Source organism: Echinops telfairi, unplaced genomic scaffold (assembly GCF_000313985.2).
Source record: "Echinops telfairi isolate 266 unplaced genomic scaffold, ASM31398v2 ScPeMD7_7420;HRSCAF=8458, whole genome shotgun sequence".
Lineage (NCBI taxonomy): Eukaryota > Metazoa > Chordata > Mammalia > Afrosoricida > Tenrecidae > Echinops > Echinops telfairi.
The window spans coordinates 51,384,429-51,391,233 of record NW_022111320.1 but is presented as its reverse complement, the minus strand read 5'-3'; positions in this window follow the sequence as shown (position 1 = coordinate 51,391,233).

Sequence of the window (6,805 nt, the reverse complement as noted above, 5' to 3'; positions counted from 1 at the left end):
AGAGGGGCGGCAGGCAGCCCTGCTTTGAGTCTATGGCTGGAGCTTGGCTGGGTGGAGCAGGACGGGGCATAGCTGGTCCGAGGCGGTGGGCCCTCACCCTTGAGTCATGACTGGGTGCTGCCCACCCTGCTTTCCCTGCACCCGCCAGCACCCACCGTGTGCTGGGCCATTTTTGGCGGTGAGGTCCTTGCTGTGGTGTTGAGTCAGGCATGGTGGGCTCTGTGTTGGGGGGCAGGGGGAGCGGGGCCTGGCCCTGAGGTATGGGGAGAATGTCACTCTTCAGGTGGTAAGAGTGGAGGTCTCTTAGGCACCAGGGGAGGCCATGGGCCATGGGCCTCCAGCTCCATAAGGGCATGGGGCTGGGGGCTGCCTCCCTCCACCCCTGTCCCCAGCCTCATCCTCATGGGGGGTGAGGGGCAGCCCCCCTGGACTCCAGAGCTCTGTTTGCTCAGATGCTGGGGCCCCTGTCAGGCCGCAACCTGAGCTGGGCAGACAGTTTCCTGGGGAGGAAGCTGGCTCTGTCTGGTGGCTGGTGAAAAATGGGCTTCATCTGTCCAGAGGTGGGGAGAGGGTGGGTAAGGGGACTATTCTGGGTGCTTGGGAGGCCGGGCAAGCCGTGGACAAGGGTCTATCTGACTGGGGCAGGTTGGGGGGCGGTGTTCCAGCCTGGAGCACACAGACCAGTCCCTGAGGCAGACAGACTGAGTGGTGAAGCGTCAGCCTTGCCATCCTGCTGGGAAGGACGCAGCAGAGGACAGGCAGTAAGGCTGGGTGGCAAGTGCCCCTTATGTCGTCTGTCCACACAGGCCCTGGGCCTGAAGGCTTCCGGGTCACCCCTGGAGATGTTCTCAGCCTCCAGTGGGATCTGCTGGGCTCCGGGCGGACTTACTGTCGACTAGGCAAAGGCTCAGAGCGGATCATGGGATGTATCCACAGCAGTCCACACACATTTTGTCTCAACTCCCCTCAGTGTCCCCTCAGTGTCCCATGCCGTCATGTGTGTGTCGCCTTCTTCCCTGGGACCCCTGCTTCCCGCCCGCCACCCTTTTTTTGAATTAAAAGATCATTTTATTGGGGGTTCTTACAACTCCTTACAACCCATACATCAGGTGTATCAGGCGTATTTGTATATAGGTTGCCCTCATTCTTTTCCAGACAGTTACTTTCTATTGAGCCCTGGGTATCAGCTCCCCCTCCCCCTTTCCTTCCTCACTGTCTGAATAGCGTCTTTGGGTAAATGCTGTCCTTTTTATCTACATGTCTGATGACGCTACCACGGGGCGAGTTCAGTCCCAGACCTGAAGGGGGACTGAGGGCTGGGGTCTTGGGGGTCCCATGAGCCTCTATCGGACAAGTCCTTGTGGGCGCTTTGCTGGCTTTCAGTTTTGTTCCTCATCCCCCCATGCTATCCGAGGACCCCCAATGTGGCCTTGACAGAGCACGGGGTCACGGTGGCGGGGGACCATCTAGGTCTTCTGTTGTAGGGTGAGCCCTTTCTTGAGGTCCCTGTCAAGTGTGGGCACCCTTGTGAGGATGGCGAAGGACAGGGAGGGTTCTTTCTGCTGGGCTTGGGACGGACTCCAGGACCGGGGCGCAAGAGTGAAGAGACCAGGCTTTTTTCTCTGTCTCTGAACTTCTCCGTGGGATTCCCAGTGTCCTAGACCGCGAGGAAAAGCTCCGGTCGCCTAAACCATTAGAGCCACGCTGGAACCGCGACACCTGCCAAGACAGCTCCGCTCTGCTCGAGCCCTGACACAACTTTTCGCTCCGGGCTGCAGTTTGGAGACCCCTGGACCTGGCTTCCTTTCAAGGACCCCTCTTCCGGGAAGCCCACCCTGGTCCCAGGCTGGGACAGGCCCGTCCTCACGGCCCCCAGGTTCTTGTGTCCCCACCAGGAGTCAGACTACTCTGTACTGTCTTTACCTGCCTTTCCCATGGGACCCCGGGCTGTGGGAGGGTCCTGGCCGCCCTGGGTAATGCCTCTGTCAGTCAATCTTTGTCAAAATGTTTACTAAGTGATTGCCCACAAGGTACAGGCACGTCGCCAAGGCTTGAAGGCAAATCTCTACACACCGTTTCCAGCACAGCCCAGCCTACGTGCCTCCCTCCCTCTCCCCGTCCCTGCGGTCCCTGCGGCGTCTCTCTCTCTCTCTCTCATTCTGGGGATGGGCCCTGGGTGGGGAAGTGAGCTTTCTGCGAGGAAAGGCATGCCATCTCTCTGGGCCCCTCGGAGGCTTGGGTGGGGCCGCCTAGCAGCCCTCAGGAGACCCACAGGGATGCCCCGCTGCAGGGGTTCAGGTGGGGGAGCCGGGTGTCAGCAGGGGCTTGCCTCAGTGACAACCCCCAGCCCATTTCCTCCCCCAGGCCTGACCTGCTTGCCGCCCCTGTGACTGGCCTGCCTGAGTGGCCGAGGGACAATGTCCATCCTCCCCTCCTCGGTCACCACCCCCAGCTCAGCGTCCTGGCCAGGAGGCCCATCCAACCACCCTCCTCTGCCTTGGCAATCCGAGTCAGTGTCCCCGCCCTAGGGTCCCTCCCCCGCAGTGCCCTAGGGTGGGCATCATGCCCGCCCTGCCCAACTGCCTTGGCTGTTCTGGTCCTGAGCCGGGGAGGTTTCCAGTTCAGCCCCTGGAGGGCAGGTGGGGCCAAGAACAAAGCCGGGTCCCAGGTTTGAGGTTTGAGCCTGCTCCTCCCCAGCTGTACAGAGTGGAGGCATTTCCTCCTGGTCTCTTTTACACCCTGATTCCTGGTCCCCCAACCCAGGGCCCCTTCTCTACCGGGGTGGGGCCATTTGGGGTTTCTGGACACTCAGCGGACAGGCCGGTCCAGGGATACCCAGATGGAGTTGAGGCCTGCTCCCGGCGGCGAGATGTGGGTGCACAGGCTGGGATGGGGGAGAGTGCTGACTCTCACGCAGAATCTCGGGAGTCCCCTGACTGACCTCCATTCCATCCAGCTCCTCTTCTGACTGGGGGTGGGGGCAGGGTTTACCTGCCAAGGCTTGAGGACCTCGGATGGAGAAGACCTCAGGCCAGCAGTCCACATGGAAAGCCCCCTCAGCCCCGTCCCCCAGCACACCGGTCTTAGTCTCAAGATTGGCAGCCCAGGGAGAGATACCCCGCAGTTCAGGACCAGCACCCTGGCCCCAGGAGCGAGCCTCTTTGGAGATTCCAGGGGCTGAGGGAGAGAGGCAGCTAGGCAGCTGTTCCTCCCAGGTGTGGTGAGCCTGGATGGGAGAGGTGGGCAGCAGAGGGCAAAGGTCTAGGAGATAAGCAACAACCCCTCCCCCCACCACCCCAATCTGTCTCTTGAAGATGTCCAGGAGTTTCCAATCCACTGCCCAAGACCCCTCTAAGGGCTGAAGAGTCAAGACGTAGTCTGAGGACTTGGGTGCGTCTGACCCAAGTCGTGGTTTGGCCGTTGGCTGCCTCCTGGACGTGCGCACGCTGCACATGGGCAAGGAGGCCGGAGAAGACGGTGGGAAAACACCAGGGACTCCAGAAGAGCGTGGTGGCTCTCTCCTCCGGCAAGTGTCCTGTAGCCACTAGGTTGGCAGTTAAAACCTGCCAGCGACTCCGCCCCTGTAAAACTCCCAGCCTGGGAGCCCCTGCAGAGGCAGCACTGGGCATAGCCGGGAGAAGGCCCAAATCCATTTGCAATGAGGTGCAGCTCCCTGCAGCGATGGTGGCAGGAAGGACCCTGGGAGGAGGTGTCAGGAGGACGCCGTGCGCTGGAAGGACATTGTGCTCAGTCCGGCTGAGGGCCAGTGGAAAGGAGGACCGGCTGGCGCAGTGGTGGCGCCGGTGGGCTCCAGCGTCACATCAGCGGTCAGAGTGGCAGCGGTCAGGGGGCTGGGGACCCACGGGCAGTGCTTTGCTCGGCTGTCCATAAAGACACTGAGTTGAAACCCACTCAGGGGTACCTACAGCTACTCCTGGGACCTTCCGGAACCGTCCCGGCTGACCATGGAGGGCTGGCGGCTCAGGGACCAGCATCTCCCCACCTGTAGGAGCTCCCTGTGCTCACGTTGGGCTCGACTGGGGCTCTATCTTAGCTCCCCATGGACCCCTGGTGGCGTTGTGGTGACACATTGGACTGCGATTCGCACGGTCCGCAGTTCCAAGCCACCAGCAGCTCCATAGGAGAAAGACTGGGCTTTCTACTCCCGAACACAGTTACAGTCTCAGAAACACATAGGGGGGCACCGTGAGCCAGCTTGGGCAGCAAGTGTGTTGAGTCTTAGTTCTCTAAGAACTGCGCTCTCTAAGGAGCCCTGGTGGCTCAGTGCTTACCCATTGGTCTGCTAACGGGCAAGGTCAGCAGTTGGAAACCGGCAGAGGAAAGGCTCGGCTTTCTACTCTGTGGAGAGTTACGAGTCTTGGAAACCCACAGGGGCAGTTCCACCCTGGACGATGGCCAAGGAATCATATTGAGGAGGCGGCAGGCTTGGCTCTCTGAGAAGACTCCTCTCTGTCAGCCTCTGCTCCTGCAAGCCCCTCCCCTGCTCATTTTACGGTTCCTATAAGAGGTGGATTCCAGCCCCCCAGGGTTCCATCCTCAGTCCCCGCCTGGCCCCCACAGCTGGTGGAGCAGGGGCGGAGGGGAAAGTGGGCAGATGGTAGTCGGGTGGGCTTGCCACACCTCCATCCCTGCAGTGCGCCCCACACCCCACTCCCAGCCCACCTTCTCACTAGAGGTGTCTGGATTCCTTCCTGCAGCTGGCCGGAGCGCAGGAGAGGGTTAATAGTGGCCGTGGCTTTGTCTGGGCTGGTGGGAATCATAACTTACCAAGAGTGTCAAACTCAGACTTTACTCTCCTGCACGTGGGGGGGGCCCCCCGGGGCCCAGGTGTCCAGGCACTGGTGGACCTAGGACTGTGGTGGGCGGGGCGCCAGGAAGCCCCTCCCCCTCGGGGGCGGGGCGGGGTGAGAGCGGTGAGCTGGTATCTCAGGCTTCCTCTTAGGTGAGAAACCAGTGAGCTGAGCCTGGCAGAGACTGGGACAGCCTGGGCCTCAAGCTGGAGCTCAACCACCTCCCACCCCACCCCCGTCCAGGCCCAGGCCCCTGGGTGGGCTGTTCCTTAGGGTCCTGGTTCCTAAGGACAGGGAGGCTGGGGCCTTTGCCTTGGCCCGCCCCATGGGGTGGCTGGCAGTCCAGACTTGGAGGAAGCAGACTTGGGCTGCTGGAGTTATACCAATACCTGCCCCCCAGCTGAGTGATAATGGGAAGCGAGGCACAGGTCAGAGCTGACTGGGGATGGGAGGTGGCAGAAGCGAGGGTGCCCCTGCTGGGGGGCTCCCTCCAGCTGCTCTTGCCTCAAAGCCTTTTCTGGGGAATACCCTACACACACACACACACACACACACACACACACACACACACACACACACACACACTATGGAATGCAGCAGGGACAAGGCGAGAGGGGAAGGAGCCCAAGAATCAGGCAGCCAGGGTGTCTGGGGACAAAAGAGGCCCCAGCACGCCTAGACTCAGGGCCTTCTGTACAGGGTGTTCACCTGTCTGTCTCCAGCCATCAGCCCCTCTTTTCCCAGCCAGGAGGGAGGTGGGGGTTCTTGCTGGTCCTCATGAGTTCACGGAGACCGGACTTCCTACCTTGGGGTGGGGGAGGGCCAGGTCAGACTGTGCAGCCCTCTGACCAGGAGCCGCCTTCTCCCCAGACACCGCCCACCCAAATGCAGCCAGCCCAGGACCCCAGTAAGCTCCTTATCCCTGGGACTTGGCATAAACTGCATCTGCCCACTGTTGTTCCTGGTCTGGGTGTCAACGTGTGGAGATGAGCCCTGGGGACACGCGGAGACCTGGGAGGGGTCCTGGAGCTCTCCTGCCTCTGCACAGGCCACCCTCGGACACCCAGCCTGGACCCTTCACCACGCCTGCCAGGGGTCCTAGCCTCTGCCTGCCTAGCTCCGCAAAGCACCAATCCTCTCATGGGGACCTCAGGCTGGCTGGGGAGAGAGAGGGAGGAGGCTGTGCTGGTCCGGTCTGGTCTGGGTGGGGAGTCAAGGAGGAATGGGGGTGAGCTTTCCCGCCAGACCCTACGAGCAGCCTCTGCCTCCAGGCCGTGGTTGTAGGCATCCTCCATCTGCCTGCCCCACCACCATCTTCCAAGAAAAGAGAAGAAAGAGGTGTCTGAGGATGAGGATTGAGGGGTGGAAATTACCTCAACTGAATTTTAAAAACCCCTGGCTGGTTGCCATGGTAACGGAAAGGTGCATCCCATCACCATGGCAACAGGCAAACACCCGAGGTCTGCTGCTGGGATTGGGGATTTGGGATGTGGCTGGAGGGGGTGGGGGGAGGAGGTTGGGCCTGTACTAAAGCAATGGAGTTGGGGGGAGGGCACCACCCAACCTGGGAAGCCCCATCCCCACCTTTCCAGGTGCCCAGAAGGTCAGGTTGAGGGCCTCTTTGCTAGCACAGGGGTCAGAGGACCAAGAATCCTCTGCTCACTGTCTCTCCCTGCCCCCACATCTGTCTCTCCCTGGCTCTGGGGTCCAGGGCAGGGCCTGGAGTTTGTTTCACCGGGCTGCTCACCTCGGAGCCTGGAGCTTGGAGACAATTGGGGGCCCCTCAGCATGGGCGTCCCTGTCACCATCCCTGGTCCTGAGAAGGAAGATGTGTCCAGCCTGGGAAGCAGCTCCCTGGCACCTGGAGGACAGCCCTGCGATCCCTGGGAGAGTGCACACGGGGCCCTGTGGCACACACCTGCTGGCTGGCCCTGGTCACGGAAGGGGTGGGGGCCTGCTCTGAGAACACAGGGAGGGGCAGGAAGTCCCCTCTG